Below are 20379 nucleotides of genomic sequence, written 5' to 3' on the forward strand. Positions count from 1 at the left end.
TAGAGAAGACAAGTAAGCTGAGATCATAGCAGACATGTCCTATAAGGCTTTACTGAAAATCATTGCTTTTTAATCCCTTTATCCCTGTTATTTCCTACCACTGTGAAAATCCAGCGGCAGGGAAAGCTGGCACAGTGTAGGACAGATGCATAATGTGCAATGCTAAGCAGGCAGAAATCCCTCTGTTTGTCTAATGCTCCAAACACATTAGAAATGTCAATGTTACTGCTGGATGTCCTACATAAACACAAATAAATTATCAATACTCAGCTGAGTATTGCAAACCTTGTTGGATGTGGTCTTTTGATACCAATGAATAATCTTCTAATTAGTCAGAGGAAAATAAATCTTCTAATTAGTCAGAGGAAAATGTCCCTGCTCGTGGCAGGGGGGTGGAATGAGATGATCTGAAAGGTCCAACCTATGATAATTAAAATCACCCAGAAAAGTTGACCTGGATTGTTTCTGTGAAGAGCAGGTACCACATGAGTGGCATAAAACCGAATTGCGTACTTCAGGTGTACAGCACCCGATCTCACATCTTTGACTTTTTATTTTCTTGCCTTGTTTTCCCACTGCATAAACACTGAAAACCTGCTTGGACAGGAGGATGGAGCCAGATGTCCCGAGGGCATCTGGAAATGTTCAGATGTGTGATCACTTCCGCAATTAAAGCAAATAAAGCAATTAAAGCCAGCCCAAAGTGAATGAGCTGAGCTGCATCCTCTGTGGCTGGAGGAGAGGGAGGCCTGGAGCTGGCTGGGCAGGGCACTGCTGGAGGCTGTTTGTGCCACAGGGGTGAGGATGGAGGGTGTCCTGGTTTGAAAAGCAAAACCAGTGAGAGGCTTTGAGTCAGAAGTATAATTTATTAGGAAAAAGGGAACAAAGAACTAAATACAAATAATATTACAAAAGAAGAACTACTGACAGAGTCAGAGATACAGCCTGACACTCGCTGGATGGGGCAGTGGTGGCAGATGTGGCTCTGTCCAAGCAGTGCTCCTGCAGACTGATGGAGCTTCCCTCTGGAGGTCCAGTGCAGAGAAGGTCTCAGCTGCTCCTCTTGGAGGAGGGGATCTCCTTGCTGTTTGTACAACCCCATTTATATCCTTGATGGCATCGTTTGGCTCCTCCCTCTGGGCGGAGCATCTCACAACAGAACGCTGTGATCTTCTCAGCCATGTGGCTAAAAGAACAGCTCCTCCTGGAGGGACTGATCTCTGAGTCTGAGATAAGGAAAGAAAGGGATTGCAGCTGGAGGTGGTAATGGAATACACCCCAATATTATAACCTAGGACAGAGGGATGGAGGGATGGAGGAAGGCTCCTGGCAGCAGCGGTGACAGCCAGACCATGCCACGCCCCTGGCCTGGCAGAAATCGCCGTTTGTAGGAATTTTCCCTTCCTCACACGTGTTTGGAGAGGGAACTTGAAGGTGCACTCGGCAGTGAGTGCAGAGCTGTGTGTGAGAGATTCCTGTGTACAGCAGTTTCCTCCCAAGGGGAATCACAGCGATTCCAGCTCATCCCACCTGGCTGGGACAGAGCCTCAGCCCAAATCCCAGCTGCTCCTCATGTTGGGTGGCATTAGGGGCACCCCAAGCCTTTGGATTATCGAGTGTTGAGCCTGAAATATCAAAAAGTGTCGTTCTGTCTTGTTGCCCAGAGTAGCTGTGGCTGCCCCATCCCTGGAACCGCCCAAGGCCAGCTTGGATGGGGCTTGGGATGGTGGAGGATGTCCCTGCCCATGGAGCAGGAGCAGCCTGGCATGGTGGAGATGTCCCTGCCCAACACCAGGAGCAGCCTGGCATGGTGGAGGATGTCCCTGCCATGGCAGGGGTGGCACTGGGTGAGCTTTAAGGTCCTTCCAATCCAACCATTCTGGGATTTTACGATTCTGCGATTCTCCTGCTCTCTCCATCAAAGATTGGATTGATGATGGGCTCTTCTGGCATGCTGAGCATCACTCAGCTCCTGTTAGAATCAGAGGTTTTATTGTCCAGGCAGCAGGAGTGCAACAGGGCCTGAGCTTGGCTCATGTGGCACCTCCTGGGGGAGGACAGGCTGGTCCTTGCACCCCCACCCCAGCACCCCCTGCATCCATCCCCCTGCTCCCACCACTCCTCTCTCACCAGCCAAGGTTATTAAACTGCTATTTCTATGGTTCAGGCTGCAAATTGCTAATTAACACGTGTACAGCCTCTTCCCCCGGTTATTGACCATGGAGGACAAAGCCTTTGAGCCTCCTCTTCCTCTCTCACCCTGCTAATGCTCTCTGTGATTTCCTGACAGCTTGGCCAGAGCAGCTCCCAGCCTGGAGCACAGCTCTTCCAAAAGGGCAGCTGGAGGGACACAACCCCAACTGGATAAATTAGAATTTATCTGAGCTTTTAATCTAGGGCAAGAGGAACATATGGAGTGTTGTGCAGAGTCAGTTTAAGATTTTGACAACAAAAATATGGGTTCTTTCAGTCATAATAATTTAAAACAATGGTTCATTTTTGTGCTGCTCCTGACATAGAAACTGTGAGAGACAGACAGGTTCTGGGGCTGTTCTCATCCCACTTTAAAAACAGGGGCCTTAGGAAAGGCCTTTGTACCCAACCAACCAACAGATTTCCAATTATTTTACTAAATAAATACAAGGATTCTGTAAAAGCAGCTGGAACTCTTGATTTTTTTCCATGTTTTTTTCCATGAGGTAAAACCAGTCAAAGGGAATATGCTGTGCTCAGATGCTGTTCCAGGAATGAATGCAGAGCAGGGCTGTGAATCCTGGAGCAGAGGAGCCCCTGGCTGGTCCCACAGCCCCGAGCCCCCTGTGCCCCTGGCTGTCCTCAGCTTCCTACAGCCCCTCCTGCTCCAGCTTTTCCTGAAGTTTTTATTCCAAGGGATAGAGACACTTTACAGTCCATCAGTGATGGTTATGTTGTGTTTCAGCATCCCACCATCCCCATCCGTGGCAGAGGCTGATATTGGATCATGGAATGGTTTGGGTTGGGAGGGACCTTAAAAACCATCTCATTCCACCCCCTGGCATGGCAGGGACACCTTCCACTATCCCAGGGTGCTCCAAGCCCTGTCCAGCCTGGCCTTGGACACTTCCAAGCATGGAGCAACTTCTCTGGGCACCTGCTCTGTGGAGAACTAACTCTTCAGAGCAGGAAATGTATTTTGCCAACTTCAGAAGTTTGTGGCAGGGCTGAGAGCTGAACCCATAGATTTGGAGTCACCAATCCAAGCCTGGTTGATCACCCAACCCTGGCAGTCATCAAAATGCACTTAAAGGTTTTTTTATGTGTGGGATAGAGCTGTGGCCATGTGCTGTTGATGCTCGTAGGGTGTGGCTGAGCAGAGCTGCCTCCCCCTGGCCTTGGCTGCCTGGGGCTTCCACATGGGACCCTCGAGGCCAGAGGAGGCTGCTGGCCAAGGACCCTAAAAGCCAGGGACCCCATAGCTCGGGAAACTGGACTGGACAGAACGCACATCCAACCAATATGATTAATGCAACGTTCTCCGTTTATTCGAGACAAGATGGCAGATTTTATATACTTCCACATAGTTTACAGTTTACAAAGGCACTCTGATTGGCAAACTAACATTGTTTACCTTTGTCTTAAGGTGGCCTAAACCTCACACTAGAAACCTAAACTACTTCACACCCAGACAGCCCAGTGCTCCCCACCACACCTTAATACAATTTCTAACTGCGCCACAAACTCTTAATTTCTAACTGCGCCACAAACTCTTAATTTCTAACTGTGCCACAAACTCTTAATTTCTAACTGCGCCACAAACTCTTAATTTCTAACTGTGCCACAAACTCTTAATTTCTAACTGTGCCACAAACTCTTAATTTCTAACTGCGTCACAGGCTGAAAGGCCTCACAAGGCCCAAATCTGAGGCCTTGGCTGGAGTAGCTCAAATCTCATTCCAAACATAAATCATGACCTCTGTCTCTCAGAAATGCTGCAACAGCTTAATAATAAGGGGGAAAAACAAACAAACAAACAAACTTTATTAGGCTACTACTATTACACTACTATAAAAGAAAAAAAGAAAGAAAAATACATACAAAATCTGAAATTAAAATATTTTAAAATATTCCTCTTCCTACTACTCAACTCTAACAAATTATAGTGAGACATGACTTGGACTCTTAATTAAGTATTTACTTTTTAATATAATTAATAAGAAGATTCTTTTTCCAGTGTCAAACCACGACACAGGGGCTTGTCAAAATCCTACACCGAACCCCTCTACTGACCTGGAGCTCCATGAAGGGAGCCAGCAGGAGCCTGGTTGTGCATGAGGAATGCCAGAGCACAGGTCAAGGTGAAACCCAACACAAAGGTAAAATATCAGTGAGTTTCTTGTGTATTTGAAAGCATTTACTAGAACTTAACAGGGCATTATCCCTTGCTGAGGAATGATAAGATGGCTGAAAGAGCAGTTTCTATACACCCTGCTCCTATAAAATTGAATTGGTTTCATATATACTAAATTTTAAAGGCATTTTAGACTTATGGATTTATTAAAAAAAAAAAAAAAAAGGTTTATTCTTGATGTCCTGAGCACATTATTGCAGTAACCTCACTGCTGGACCACAGCTTTGGCACAACACACACATCCATAATGAGGGACTGCCTGTTCCAGGGAGGTTTTATTACAAAAGAAAGTGCACAAGTATATTAGGAAGAGGGGGGAAAACAGAGAAGTCTATTTTTTTTGGCAAAGCCTTGTATTATAGATCTCATTTCTCTGGTTGCAGCTGCCTTTAGGCACCCATTTCAGTGAGCTGCTCTGTTCTGCTTAACTGTAGATGCTTCCCAAATTTCCTCTTTGGTGAAACAAGCATTTGTGCAGGTTCCCCATAAAAATGACTGATTTGGGTTTTACCAGGAGCTCTGGCACTTCTCCACTACAAGAAAGAATTGCATTTATAGAGAGGTTTATCAAGATGGGAATAGTGAAACAAACATTTTAAATGTCCAGCAGAATCCTCTGTCTTCCCCCAAACAAGCCTCCCTGGGCAGGAATTTCAGCCATTCTGGAATAAAAGCCTCCTGGAAGGAATCTGCTTCTCTGTGGGACTGCCCAGCTTTCAGCCCTGCTGCTGGGGGAAGGTAAGAGAGCTCTGTTTTCATTTACTATTTATGAGATGTGCGTTCCTATTGCCAAGTGACCACAGCATTCGGTGCTTTTAAGAATCTGCAAATGAGATGAAGCTCATTATTTTTTAATGTGAAAGGGATTATTGCAATGGGAGTGCAGGGATGTGTAACCTCAGAGATGGCTCTTGCTGGGGGATAGATTTTGAGGCTTTTGCTTTAGGAAGTCAATAAAGAACACAGAGTATTTCCCAGTCATTCTGCTTAGCATCTAAAAGCAGTATTTATTAGGAATAACACTAAAAAGGGTATTTTTTTTTTAATTTCAGACTGGGACTTGTAGGAAATTGTCCTCCTCATGTGTGTGTTTTATTGTGCAGCGCTGAGAGAAATGCAGGGGCACGTTTCCAAAATAAATCTTTTCCTTAATAAGCAAAAATCCCTCATTATCCATTCCTGCCCCCACCCATCAGAGCTGATCTCAGGGTCCTGAGGGACAGCAAAGGCTGGAGGCACAAATGCAGCTTTCCTTCAGATTTTGGGGTGCAGGGCTGCCCTGAGCCCCTGCCCCAGCCCTCCCTGCAGGTCACACACAAGATTTGTGCATCACCTGAGGACTTTTCAGATGCAAAGGCACTGCAGGAGAGGGCACCTGACTGAACAACACATCTGAGGCAGCTCAAGCTACGGCAGAAAAGAGCAAATTTAAGGGAAATATCAGAACTTTGCTGCGTGTGGGAAGGATCCAGGGGCACTGAGCAACTGCTGAGCACTTTTTGGCAGCCTGGGAGTCTCATCCCTGCTCCCCAGCAGCCGGGGATGTGCAGGGAGCTGGCACAGGCCACTGTGCCCAGCACAGCCACTGCTGCCCCTCCAGGACAGCAAGGCAGCCTTTAGCAGAATATCCCTGGGGATTTGCTGCCCAGCTGCCAGGGAACAGCACTCAGGTGCCTTTTAAGACCCCCAGACTAATTTCCTTCCCCGTGTTCCTGCTCTGCTGAGCTCATGCTCCACAAACGCAGTAATTGCAGGCATTTGTTTTGAGCCACACGAGCCTGAGCTCCAGAGCGAGTTTTATTTACTGCAATTATATCTGGCAGGTAATTTCTAGTAAACCTAGGGAAATGATTAACCTCCCACTAAATTCATGAACAGAAAAATAGGGCAAATTGATCAAATAAGCTGTTTCCTACCTAATAAAAAAAATATTACAAATATAACATCCTGGAACAGAAATAGCTCTGATGAAACCATAAAGACAAGCAGGAACCTGCTAGAGGCAGCTGTGCAGAGTTTTAAAAATTCTACCTTATCTCCCAACCATGAGTTATTATTATTATACCCATTGCTGGTGGTGGAGCTGCTTCAGCTGTGCCCATACCTTGTGTTACAGATGAGTGACTCTTTGCCTAAAGAATCATAGGCAAAGGTATTAGCAGAAGGGGATTTAATTTAAATTTGTCAGAGTGTGATTGGGCAAAGTTTGATGGCAAGTTTTACTCTTACTCATTACGCATGGATGAATTCTGCAAAGGAAAATGGAGTTAAAATTGATTTCAAGTGATTTACACAGAGAGTAAAGAGCCAAACGGGTCAGGGAGACCCTCCTGTTGAGTCATGAGGTGCAGAGTGGAATTTCTTCCTCATTTGGGTTTGGATAAGAGGCAAAGACAGCCTGGGATGTGAGAGCATCCCTGTGGACAGGTTACAGAATGCTGGAAGCAGACCTGGCTGTTGTTGAGTTCCACAGCAATGTCTGTCTGCATTCCCTCCCCAGGGAGAGCTTGAGAACCACCCCAGGGCAGTGGCTGAAGAATGCCCAGAATTGCCATTTTCCAGCTCAAAGCTCTGCCCTGTGATCTCATGCACTTTAAAATTCCTTATCCATCTCCACCTGGGGCTGAGGCAGCTTTGTCCCAGCCTGGCTTGGGGCACACAGCAGCAAATGGCAGATGAGGAAGAGTTGCTTGTCACTCGTGGAAAAGGAGTTCTCAGCCTCATCCGTGGTGCTCCCCAGACTCCAGACAGAGAATAATGTCACTCTGAGGCCCAGATTTTCCTCCTCCTTTGGCATGATGGTAACCAGGAGTGACAGGCTGGGAGCTGGAGATGATCCATCATGGGACACCTCTGTCCTCCTCCCGTGCATCGCTGGCCAGGCTGGGCACAGAGGGGTTCCAGCTGCTTGAGGTGGGGAAAACCAGGAGATTTGTCATTTGGGGAGGGCTCTGCCTGTTCTCCAGGGCTGCTGCGTTTGCCCTGCCCACCCAGCCTCAGCCTTGGTGGGTACAACGTGGGCACAAAGTGATGGGTAAATGGCAGCAGGGGATTTCCAGCCTGGCAAGGTGCAGGTTTGAGGGGTTCTTTCTCCTCCTTGTCCTCTCCCAGGCACAGGTTCCTCTCTGATCCTGACTGATGGTTGATCCTGATGGGATGGGATGGGATGGGATGGGATGGGATGGGATGGGATGGGATGGGATGGGATGGGATGGGATGGGATGGGATGGGCAGCAGGGACAGGGGTGGCTGTGTGTCAGAGCCCAGCACATCCCCCTGGCTGCCCTGGCTGCTCCAGACCCTGGCACCAAGTCACAAACACCTGTGGCTTTGATTTTAGCCCATGGAAAAAACTGCCAACTTTGTATGAGGAATTACAAACCACAAGGGTTTGAGTAGTGTGATGTTTGAATTAACAAAGTGTGAAAAAGTAGAATTTTGGGGTTTTTTAGAATGGGGCTCAAACGGACAAGATGGAAGGATTTGGGCATGTCCTGACCTTCTTCTCCTTCTCCTTGCCCTCCATGCCTTGCTGTGCTGGTGACACTTTTCTGTTGGTTTAAGGCACAGACACACTGCCCAACAGAAATGACAGATATTGGCACGTTATTGCAAACATGGCACAGGCAGTTTTTGGTATAAAATGCAAACAACGCCCTGAGGGCAGACAGAATGCCATGGCCGAGCTGCTGGCCAGAGCTCAGCAGGGCAGAGAGAGAATGTTCTGGAGAAGGGAAAATAAACAGCCTTGAGAAGCTGATCCTGCACACTCAGACTGCTCCTGTGGCTGCAGGGCTGGAGAAGGAGGATTTTACACTCCTGGGGTCAGCCCAGCACCCAGACCCCGAGAGAGCTGTCCCTGTGGGGCTGCCCAGGGGCACAGGGGCTGGGACATGGGGAGGGGGGCTGTGCTGGCCCCTCATGGCACCACCACCAGGGACAGCCAAGTGACCACTGCTCTCCTCAGCTTCATGCTGAGGGCAGTCACATCCCACAGGACGCCTGCCACCGCTCCTGGTGCCTCTGGGAAGGGGAAGCAGTGGGGTTTGATTTCCAGGACACCCCTGGCACAATACTGACCTGTCAACGTTGCTGTCAGGAGCTGAGCTGCTCCTTTCCTGGGCACTGAAAGAAATTGGGTTTGAGGTTCAGGTGGGATAGCAGGAAAAAAATTCTTCACTGGAAGAGTGGCTGAGCATTGAAATGGGCTGCACAGGGCAGGGCTGGAGTCACCTCACTGGAAGTGTGCAAAAAGTAGATGCAGATCTTTGAGATGTGGTGTGAGGGTTGGATTTGATGATCTTGAAGGTCTTTTTCATCCTTAATGATTCTGTGGTCTTGGGTGATAAATACCACACTGAAGGAAGCTTCCAGAACCTCCACTTTAGATCTGTCTTTTATGACCTTTAGGTACATTCCCTATTTCCCAGTATTTCCACATCATACGGAGTTGTTCTATTTGTATCTCTTCCCTCTCTTCCTTTTGAATGCTTGACCAAATTCATGATGAAATAAATTCTGTGTATATTGCTAAAGTTTATTCTGCTGCTGAAACATGGCACAGAAATCTTTTGTCTGTCCTGAAACTTCAGACAAATCTTTGCTTCTTTTAAAATAACCTTTGAAATGTTTTTCATCCAAACTAGTGAAATAGCAAGAATAATAGATGTTGTAGGATTTGTAGCCACTATAGTTTCCTGCTTCTCCAAATGCTTTTGGAAATGCTGATTGATTTGTAACAAAGCTTGAAATGTCACCAGGAGGAATGAATGAAAAATACACTGCTCTAATGTATGTAGAAGTTGAAATTGGCTCAAAGTTTTAACCTTTAGAGGTGCTTTTTTCCTTTTCTACCCTTTTTTAACTGTTCACAGCAGTCAAGGAGTTGGAAAGATAACCAGGAACAAAATGCACATAGAGGAAATGAATAAATTATGCTCTTATTTTTGGCACATTTACAAGAGAGACATTTTAAAACTCCACTTCAGTGACAAAAGAAAGGATTGCTCTACTTAAAATAAAGCCTGTTCCCTCTGCTACAGAGGGATGCTGTGCTGGGGAGGTCTGATGGATCCCTGGCTTGGTTCTGAAGGTCCTTGAGAGGGGGAAAAAACCCTGACTGTGCCCACAAACACCCCAGAGCCTGCAGGAGGGGGCTGTGCTGGGGCAGGAGGGGATCATTCCAGCCTTGGCCAGGGGTGGGAATGTGCTGGGAGAGCAGGAGCCACGTCCAGGCAGTGTTTGCTGGCTGGACTGGCAGGCTGGACTGGTCTCGGTGAGCTGGGCTGTGTTTGGGCAGAATTGGCAGTAATTGGAACTGCAGAATGAGGGAAACATGGTTTGAAACCCACCCAATTTCAGATCCAGCAAGATGACCCTTCAGAGACGTTGAGGTTGCTCCAGGGCCACCAGCTCGTCTGTGTTTTGTCCCTGTCGCAGTGCTCAGCGTTTGTCACTCAGGTTAAAAATGTCTGGTGCTTTCCAGGGTTTGCTGCTTTTCTTCTTCCTGATGAATTTACTCTCTGGAGTAGAAAACATGATAGCAAAAGCCTCGGGACCTGCCTTGCTGCAATCAGTCTGGGCTGGGAGATGTGCAGCAGCTGGAGCTGCAGTGCTGGGAGCATGGGATTCCTTGGGCTTCCCTCTCCCCACTTCCCCCTCAGTAACCACTGATTTTGGGCAGTTTGAAAGCTGAGCAGGAGCTGGGCAGTGAGTGGGACCCGAGTGCATTTTGTTGTCACTGAGAACCAGCGAGGTGGCTCATCCTCCCTGCCCTGACAGGACCTGTGAGCCCCAGCTCGGTGCTGCAGCAGAATGTGCAAAACTGCTGACAAATGTGCTGTTCCAGCTTTTGCCCAGGATTTTGGGGGTGGAAACCAGGGCCCTTTTCTTCCTGCAGCTCCCTCTGCCCCTGTATCAAGAGCTGTTTCATGTGGTGATGCTGTGAGGAAAGATGAGAGGCAAGAGATCCTGAGCAAAACCAGGTAACACCAGCAATAAAAACTGCAGGTTCTCAAGTTCCAGTTCATTCCAGTACCCTGGAACTTGCAGCCCCACTGGAGCTGGAGTAAGCCAAGCTGATACCCTGGTGTGTCTGTGAATGCCAGCGTTGGAGGAAGGTCAGGAGGGAGCTGCATTGCAAATGAATGAAATGAATCCTGGAGCAGTAATTACAGGGCTGTCTCACCTTGTTCCTAGACATTTATTTTTTTTTTTAGTAGAAAAAGGCTCAAGATGAATCCACCTATCTGATTTCAGCCTCATGATGTGTTTGTTCAACATAAAAAAATCGATGTTGAACTAAAATTTAGTGGGGAAGGAGAAGGTCCGTGGGGATTACATTCCTGTTCAGTGCAATTTCGTGTTTTACTGCTGCATAGCCTGGCTGGTTAATAAGGGCTCCTTGAATGGGAGTCTGTATTATTGCTGTGCTGGTATGTGAAAATCAATCCTCGTAAATTTATTGGTGGCCACGTGCTCTCTTTGCTGTTGTTATAATTGGGGCTGTCATTGATTGACAGCAGCCAATAACCAAAAGCACTTTTGCAATTCTGATCCCCATCAAACACCAAGGGCAGGGAGTGTCCTTGTGCCTCACACTCTCCCCCAGAGCGTGGATCACTCCACAGATTACTGGGATGAAGAACTTGACTGGAATTGAGGGGAAGCAGTGGGGATGGCAGTGGAAGGGCTGTGCCTTTGGCCAAAACCCCAGGAGAAACCCCAAATCCCTCCTTTTGGGTTAATGAATCCTTTCTCCCCGGATCTAAGGTGAGCCCATTGAAGCACCTGGCAGGGATTCTCACTCTGACTTTGTGCTGGGATAATGGGCAGTTAATGATACTTCTGTATTTGGCTGGCAAAGGGTGATAAGGAGAGGCAAATTTGCATCCTTTGGAAGCAGCACATCCTGGATTCCTGTCTGGGCTTTTTATCTGATCTGGAGAACGGAAAGGAGAAGACTTCAGAGAAATCGGAGTGTGATAATGTTCTGGGAAGGCTGAGTGAGGCAGAAGCAGCATGCTGGAAGGAGATGAGTCCTGGGCTTCCCAGATGGGCTGGTGAGGGATTTCGGGAACAGCCAGGGAGCTCCTCCATCAGGCACCAGGCTGGCTCCAGCAGGGCTCCATCCTCCATGGTTTCAATGCCCGAGTCAAGCCAGTTATGGCTCCTGATTACCCATTTAGATCCCAGCATCTGATTGAAAAGGTTTGATTGCTGAATGTGAACTGGGATTAATTTGGTTAGGGCACCAAAACTAATGGCATTTACAGGAATTAGCTTTGGATATCAAAATGTAAGTCTGAGATAAAACCTCCACCTTTCTTCGTGTGAGAAACACCTGCTGGAGGTTTGACTTACAGGAACTCAGTTCATGTGGTGCTGATGAAAAACAAATTCGCCTTTACCTGCATACATTAAATTTCTCTTCCCTTGGCTGATAATCCTCTGCATGCTGGCATCCTGACTGCTCTAAAGAGTTTTGAATTAATGTTGGAATTATTCATTTGGGTGGTAGGAGCATCTGTTCCAGTGTTATATCCGTGTCTGGTGTTTCTTCATTATATATGGCATGATGCACTAGAAAGGCACTTGAGATGCAGGTTATAAAAATACCACAAAGGCAGGGAAGGCATTTCTTGAAGAGTGCTCTGTGAATTTGGGTGCGTTTCATTTAGGAACAGTCACCCACAAGTGGGTGATGCTTAGTGCTGGGGGCACAGGGGTTAATTTGGGAATGTCTGCAGAGGGAGCAGCTGCTGGGAGCAGGTTCTGACCTGGCTGTGGGCCAGGGAGTCACAGATTTGGTCAGAGGGAATTTGGCTCCCAAATGGGGACCTGGGGGAGAACAGAGCTGGGCTGAGGGAGCCTGGGGAGCCCCAGGGAGGAAAGGCTTGGGTCAGTGTGTGACACACGGGCAGGGACCAGGAGGAGATGGAAGGGGTGGACCTTGAGCTCTCAGGGATCCTGGCAGGGCTGGGGGACAACTCAAGGACCAGACCCACCTCTGCTGGCAGGTATAGTAAAAATGGATGAAGGGAAGAAAATCATGATGTCTGGCTCCAGATCAGAAGGATGAAAGATAACTTTATTAAAACTATGCTATATTACATTAATATAATATTTACAGCAATACTAGCCTATTCTACATACTCACTTCCTACTTACCCATCTAACTAACTCAAACTTGTGACTCTGCTGAGAGTCCAACCCATCTGGATCCATTGGTCACTGACCCCAAACAACTTCACCAGAATCCAACCCAGCCACCACTGCAGGTGAACAATCTCCACACCACATTCCACATGGGGAGAACGAAGGAGCAGAGATAAAGATTGTTTCCTCTCCTTCTCTCTGTGCTTCTCCTGAGAGACAGAATTGTGTCTCTCTGCCCAGAGAACGTGACTGTCACAGTCAGGGATCTGCAGGAGGGGCTGGGTGTGGGTTCAGCCATGCAGGATGAGGGCTGATGTCCCATGGGCTGTGTCAGTCCCTGGGGTGGCTCCAAGGGACAATGTGACCATCACAGCTCCAGGCTCAGGAGCCATTTCCAGGGCTGACCAAAAACCCTGCAGTTATGATTAAAACCCGTCTCTCCAAAGACAAAAGGCTCATCCTAAGTGTTGGGAGCTGTAAATCACCAGGGTCTCCTCGGCTCTGGGGTCAGGTATCAGGTTAGGGCTCAAATCAGCATCCTCAGGAACCCATTTCACTCTTGATCCTCTCAATCCCTGCTGAGGAGAAAGGGCTTAGCATTAGTTATCAAATGATAGCAATGGTTCCCTTGGCTGTGTTCAAGCCCAGGTTTGTGCTGATATTAGATGAATTTTCAGAGGAACAAAGTGCTCAAGAACTTGATTCATGGGTGGATTTTGGCCTGTGTTTTATAGGTCTTCAAGGAATCACCAAAAAACCATTTTTTCCTGCTCTGTGTTTCGAAGTTTAACCCTGTGGTACAGGAACTGTTGGCAGAAACTCAGCTCTGAAGGAAATATGAACCATTTGTCAAGGAAAGGAGCAGCACATATTTTAGCCCTCCAGCCCTGCAGGCTTTCAGATATTACCCAATAAAACAAGCTCATCCACTCCTTCTTCTTGAAACCCCAAACCTAATTTAAAGTCTGTTTTCTCTCTAGAGTTCACCCTATAACTTTTCTCCTCCTGGAAGACATCCCATGGCTGGCTGGGTGATGCCCCTGCCCCTTTTGGCCCTCTCTGAGTGGAGCCCTAAGCCAAGTCCCAAATTCCCACCAGGAACATCCCTCTGCCACCTCCCCACGGCTCCTCATCCTCAGGGATGGCTCATTCCAGGCTTGGTGTTGGTTTGAGGAGAGGCACTTGGGGGTGGGAAATGGGGAAGAGGAGAGCAAAGGAGGAGGAAATGGAAGAGGTCTGAGAATGAAGACTGGAAGGAATTTTGGGGGAGGGTTTCTCATCTTTCTCAACCTCCATGATGCAAAATGCACAGCTGAGAGCCACTGATCTCCACAGCCTGAGGTTTTCTTGGCTTGAAATCCTGGTCTGGGCCAAATTCCAAGCGTTTGCTCATTTAGATGAGTAAATCTAAGAGAAATTAAAGATGAAGATGTATTATCAGTCTTAACTTCTGTGTAATACTGGTGCATGCCTATGATTTTGTCATTACATCAGTTCTTGAGATGCAGAAATTGCTTGCAGTAATTGAATTCTCGCTCTACTTTATTGCATTCTTGTGTTGCTTCCTTGACCCTGGGTCTCTTTGCTGAGTTATAATACATTTTAACAATTTTCCCTTGAACATCTGTGTCTGCAGGAATATCAAACATGGCACATCCACTCCCTTTCACGTGGAGCAAACCACGAAAAGCTGTGACAGGAACAGTGCCTGGGGTGAGGCACAGGCAGGGTGGCTGTGGGGGTCACACTTTGAAAGCATCTTTTAAATCAAATGGGATTTTTTACCCAGCAAACTCTAACTTTCATTCATACGTTTTATCCCAAGCAATCTGGATTGTTTCAAAGCAAAATACTCTCACTTTTTTTTGTTTTGTTTTGGGTGTGGAGGTGAATAATTGTTGTTTTAATGATCTTGAGAGTTGGTTTCTGTGTCAGGAAGCTGCAGAGTCCCAATTCCTGGAGGGATTTAAAAGCTGTGTGGATGTGGCACTTGGGGACAGGGATGAGGGGTGGCCTTGGCTGTGCTGGGGGATGGATTTCTGAACCTAAATGATTCTGTGGTTCTCTATAATGGGTCTGGCTCTCATGATATCCTTAAATAACTCCTCCTGTTGCCACTGCCAAAGGCAGGACAGGCTGCTGGGTGGGCTGCTGGGCTAATCCAGAAGAACTTTTCATTCTATTCTTGCTAAGCATCTAAAACTTTTATTCTAATAACTCTTCAGGCACTGCTTTGGCCTCCTCCCCAGCAGGGTGTCCCAGCCTGCCCAAGGACTACGACATTTGCTCAAGGTTGCTTTGCATCCTGCCTCTCATCAAGCACTTAATTAAAATCTGCACTCCACTGGCAGTGGTGGAGCAGAGCTGAGTTCACATCCTGAGCTCTGCTCCAAAGGGAAACATCCTGGGAAATTGTGTATTTTATATCACTGGCCTTTATGGGGTGGTTAATAATCGTGGTTACTGGAGAGCAGCAAAATAGCTCTGCTACTCTGTCCTTTAAAGAACAGGATTTAAAGATTACCAGGCCATTAGGAACCCCTTCTTTGTTAGAGAATAAATGAAGGCTCACAGCTCTTTGCAGTTCAGGATGGGATATTTGACGCTCCAGAGTTTTCCAGGCAGTGGTTCTGTAAGGAACCCATCAGGAGGGAGAGCACCATGGATGTGCACATCACCCAGGAGCTCCCTGGAGTCCCCAGGGATGCTCTGCCCTGCCTGCACACATCCCCAGCCAGGGGGAAGGTGCTGCTGAGTGGAGGCAGGTGTGTGGAATGCACTGGAATTGTGATTTCTTTGTGGGAAGCCTGGCCCAGCTGGTGTTCCTGCAGAACTGTTGGAACTCCAAATGTCCCTCAGACATTTTTGGATGTTCCCAGCCCAGGTCAGAAGCATTTGAGACCCTGGCAGGCAGCTGGAAACAGCTGTGATTTTGGGTTTGAACCATGGAATGATTTACCAACCTTGCAGGAAGAACAAGAAGTCACAAAAGTTTAGATATTAGAGTAGAAGTAGTCACAAAGTAGAGGGAAGAATTTCTGAGTGCTGTACAGGGGGGTTTTGGTTTTGTACATGGGGGTCAGAGGTTTAAGATGGAGGGATTTGGGCCTGCCCTGTCCTCCCTCTTTCTCCTTCCTCACCTCCATGTTCTTGGTGATGTTGGCACTCCCAGGGGGTTTAGTGGCTGTGAAAATTAACTTATTCCTGCCTGCTCCCTGCTGATCTTTAGATTATAATAAACCTGGGTGTGTTTAGACGCAGTTTGTGATTCTGCTCTGGGGCTCTGACTGCAGTCTGGGTTTTTGGGTTTTTTTGTTGTTTTTTTTTTTTTAGTCCAAACAATCTGAGGGCTGAGTGGATTATTTATTTCTCTCACCTGGCTGGGATTAAGCCAAGGCTGAGAGCTGCCCAGGCTGAACCCCAGGGACAGCTGGGGCTAGAACCCCAGAAATTATTTCTCCATCCTCAGCTCCAGATGGGCATGGGAAGGGCTTGGTTTTGTTTTTTGCTGGCTCTGGCCGTGCTGATGCATTTGAGAGGCACCCTGGAGCCCTTTGTCCTTCCTGGGGATGCTGAGTGCTGCCTCTGCAGGAGCAGGGAGCTGCTGGTGTGCTTCAGGTAAGGCGTGGAGCCCTGAAGGTCATTGTGATTCTGCTGCTGATGAGAAGTAAAACAAGTTTGTCTTTTTGCTGGCAGTGAGGGGGATGCCTAGAAAGACATTAAAAATAGCTACAGGGAATCTGCTGTGCTCCTTGCAGCTCCTGAGTTGTTGTGCTATTAATAATGTGCTCCAGACATCCATGGAGCTCCCAGCCCTCCCTCCCGTGGATGTCAAGGAGCCATAGATAACGTGGTGTTATCAAACTTGTGCTGCCATGCAGAACTTTATAGGGACCTGTGCCTTGATGTGCTGGAAGTAAGTACATTATTACCAAGGATTTCATGCAAATGAAGGGGTATTGTGCTGTAACACTGTCAGATCATTACAATTTTCTGCTTTAATAGCTCCTTGAAGGGACTTTTAGGTCCCAAGTGGAATTGTAGCTGAAAGCCCTGTGTTGCAGTGCCTGTTCTCTGCTCTGTGTCCCCCACCCCTGCCCTGGGGAGCAGAGGGGTCGTGCCCTGCCTGGCTGGGCTGTCCCTAAATGGAGAATCTCTGTGCAGCCCCATCCACGCTCTGTGTGTACAGGATCATTTTGGTTAAGTAGGAGTGATATTCTATTCATTTAAATAGTGTAACATCTGACACAGCTGCAACGCTCTGATATTAATGGCCCACTTGAGGCCAATCCTTCTTCTCAAAGGGCTTTTGGGTCACAAATTCATCATGCAGGCATCAGGCAAAGAGTTATCATTCACTTTTTTTTTTTTTTTGTGAAGGACAGATATTGATATTCCCTCAGGATGTGGAGCTAGATCCCCTTATCAGCAGTGCTGAGCTGCAGGCTGGGAGCAGAGGAACCTCCTCCATCCAACAGCCCTGTGCAGTTCAGACAGCTCTGCTTTTTCCCAGGGAGCACTCAGGGAATGCTCAGATGTCACAGTTTCAGCCCAAAAAGCTGTATTTTTGTTGATTTTAGTGTTCTTCCTTGCCTGTGCCCAGCAGGAGACACGGTTTGGTGTGGGCAGTGTGAGTTGCCATGCCTTGGATGTTAACTGGAGATGGGGACAGATGTCCTGGCTGGCCCAAGGCTTGTTCCCAGGGCCAGGAGGAGCAGAGCCAGGGCGACAGAAGGACATTTAGAAATGCAGTGAACAGTGTGCAAGTGGATCCCTAACCCAGCAGGGCACTGGGGGGGTGTGAGTGTGCCCAGCCCTGTCCTGCCTGCTCATGTGCTACCCTGGCAGAACGTGGGGTTCCACTCACAGAGCACCCATCACACACCCTGCTGCACCCTCTGCCCCTCCCCGTGGGCAGCAGAGAGCTCTGACTATTCTGGGTGGCCCTTGTGTGGGCTGCTGAGGGCTCCTGAGCTCAGCTGGTGCCTCTGGCTGTGCTGTGCAGAGCTGCCTTTCGGAGGTGCTTGCCTCCAGAAATAGCACAAGGGAGAAGTGTTGCTCTCCAGAAATGGGGTTTCCCTCTGACAGCTGCTCTGGGAGCGGTGCCTCGGGCTGATGGGAGCAGGGAAGGGGGGCTGCTCTGCTCTTCTTCCCCTCAGAAGTTGTTGCAGTGTGTCAAAAAGTGCTATTTTCTCCTGGCATACGGAGGGAAGCGTGCCTGCCTCCCAACGTGACCTATATAAAGACAGAGTCAAAGCTATTATTGTTCCCTGCTGGAGATTCTGTGTTCCTAGGCTCAGTCAGAAAATAAAAAATCCAGTTTTTTAATAGGCAATGAGCTTGGAGAGCAGAATGCAGCCCATCAGCCCTCCTGCCTCTGTGAGCACGTGGCTCTGGGTGATACCCTGCAAATTCCTTTCCATCCATCCCAAGGCTCAGAGCTGGGATGATTTTTTTTTTTTTTCCTCACAGCAATAATAATTTTGAAGAAGAGAAGGCTCTGGGGAGGACCTTAGAGCCCTTTCCAGTGCCTAAAGGAGTTCCAGGAGAGCTGGAGAGGGACTTTGGATAAGAGATGGAGGGTCAGGACATAGGGAATGGCTTCAGGTTGAGGTGAGACATTAGAGAATATTCATCCCTGTGAGGGTGGGCAGCCCTGGCACAGGTGCCCAGAGCAGCTGGGGCTGCCCCTGGATCCCTGGCAGTGCCCAAGGCCAGGCTGGACACTGGGGCTGGAGCTCCTGGGACAGTGGGAGGTGTCCCTGCCATGGCAGGGGTGGAATTAAACGAGCTCCAAGTCCCTCCCATCCCAAACCATTCCATGATTTTCTGTAAGTGCTGTGTCCTTCCTGGCCACTGCAGGTTCATTCCAGCACGGGGTCACTTGGGAAGCAGCTTTTTGACCTTGAGTCTGTCCCACTGCCTCGTGTCCCTTTGGGCATCAGGTGCCTCTAAATTTGCAGCTCAGAGCTTTACATTGAAATACATTTATTAGCAGAGAGGATTTCTCTTGACAGTTTAATGATGCTGATTCAGCTCTCTCATCAGAGGAGAAATGTTTGCTCTCCATCCAGACCACATCTGCTCATCTGGATATGGGGAATTTTTTGATGGACAAAAGCTTTTGGGTCAGGAACTGATTCCCAGAGAGGTTTTCCAGCATTGCCAAATCCCTGAGAAATGGGCTAAAAGGATAAAGGATATTTCTACTCATTTATTTCTGTGTGTTCAAAGGGAGGGAAAATCAGGAGAAAAGTGAAGGTGAGCACATTTCCTTAGCACCCGTGGAATTGCTCTTTAATGTTGGTGTTTATTGTGTAATCAGAAGAGGTGAGTGGGGAACCTGCAACAAAACTCCCTCACGAGGCTTTGCTGGGAATCTCTTGACTTGTCCCCTCCCAGTTTGGGATGTATTTAGGGCTCCTTAAGCAAATTACAGATTTACCTTAATTCCCTCTAATTTCCAGTTGCTCATTCTGTTTTTTTATAAAAACACTTTTAGTGTATATATATAATTAATGTGCACTTATTAGCTTCCATTCTGGTAATGCTTCTGAGTGGATCAAATTTCCCTTGCACTGAGAAATCCAACTCTTCCTTTCCCATTCCTGATCCTCCTGTGATGTTATCATTTAACCATAGGGCTCACACCAAATCTGTCACAATTCCTCTGCCTTAACTCCTTCACTTCCTTTGTGGTCCCTGGGACAGTTTTGGAGGCTCTTGGAATTTGTCCTGGCACAACATTTTCATCCAGAGCCTTGACATTGCTTCAGCTCTTCCTGTTCTCTCTACATAATTAAAGAAGCTGAAATCTGCAAAGATGGACACTGAATCAACCCAGAGAGATAAAGATGTCTCCTCGTATTTATTTCTCCTGCAAGATATATTCTTTATAAATCCTTCATGGCACATTAAATATTGACTCTTCCTTGTCTCAGCGAACAAAATAATTGTGCATCCCCAAATTTCTCCTTCGAAAGCACACGATGGATGGCTGTGGCACTTTACTCAATATTTAATTAAATCCAGTTTAAAAAAACCCTGAGAAAAACTCCCTGTGATGTATGAGGAAGCAGGAGGTTCAAAGTTGGCAGTTTCCTTCAGGATGTTCTGTGGAGCATGGCTAACTCAGCTATTAGGGAGCAGAGTTTGAGAATGCATCAATATTTAGGAACTGGGAGTGAAGAATCTGATTTTTAACAAATCCTTCCTATAGCAAATCAAGGTGTGTGTTAAACTGAACGAGCCTTGCTCTGATGGCAGTTCTCCTTAGCCCTGGGGTGATCCATGCCTGCCTCTGGGAATTCCCTGGGAATCCCAGCCTCTCTCAGCTGGATGTTTGCTGAGCACAGAGTCTTCCAGCACTTGGCAAAGGTGATTTTTGTGGTGTGTGAAGGGAAATAGGAAAGCATAACTCATGCTGGAGCTCTAAGTCACCTTAAATTTTCCTGTAAGTTTTGTTTTGGAGTGCTGGTTGAAGAATTCCAATGAGTCTGCAGCACACTGGGAGATAAGTTAGTAGGTCCTGCACTCTGCTGGGGTGTTTGGCACTGCTGCCACCCTCTCCTTTGGCCTGGGGGTGTTTGCCAGGGCTCCTCAGGAGGCTGGTCCTGCATCTGCCTTCTTCCCTTGGAGAAGAGAAGCCGAGATGTAACACATCAGGGAAGTGGGATTATTCATTAGGAGAGGCATCCCTGCTCTCCATGAACTGCACTGGAATGATGGAGGTGCCACAGGGACACCCTGCTGGGAGGGGGGCTGTTTAATCCCAGAATTGTCCTAAATCTCAGCATTTCCATCCAGGGAAGTGTTCAAAGCCAGTCTGGCACAGT

At 47.7% G+C, this 20379-nt stretch overlaps 1 long non-coding RNA gene across 3 annotated transcripts in view; it reads left to right on the plus strand.

The window, feature by feature from the left end:
• The first annotated feature begins 4641 nt into the window (after positions 1-4641).
• Positions 4642-20379, plus strand: part of LOC115497025 (uncharacterized) — a 97932-nt gene continuing 82194 nt past the window's right edge. The window contains exon 1 of one of the 3 annotated variants that reach the window (XR_012057848.1): positions 4642-5125. This is a non-coding gene — a long non-coding RNA (uncharacterized lncRNA). The remainder of the gene's footprint in view (positions 5126-20379) is intronic. The other 2 variants (XR_012057847.1, XR_004369145.3) reach the window with 2 other exon arrangements.

This window comes from Taeniopygia guttata, chromosome 12 (genome assembly GCF_048771995.1).
Source record: "Taeniopygia guttata chromosome 12, bTaeGut7.mat, whole genome shotgun sequence".
In the NCBI taxonomy this organism is placed as follows: Eukaryota; Metazoa; Chordata; class Aves; order Passeriformes; family Estrildidae; genus Taeniopygia; species Taeniopygia guttata.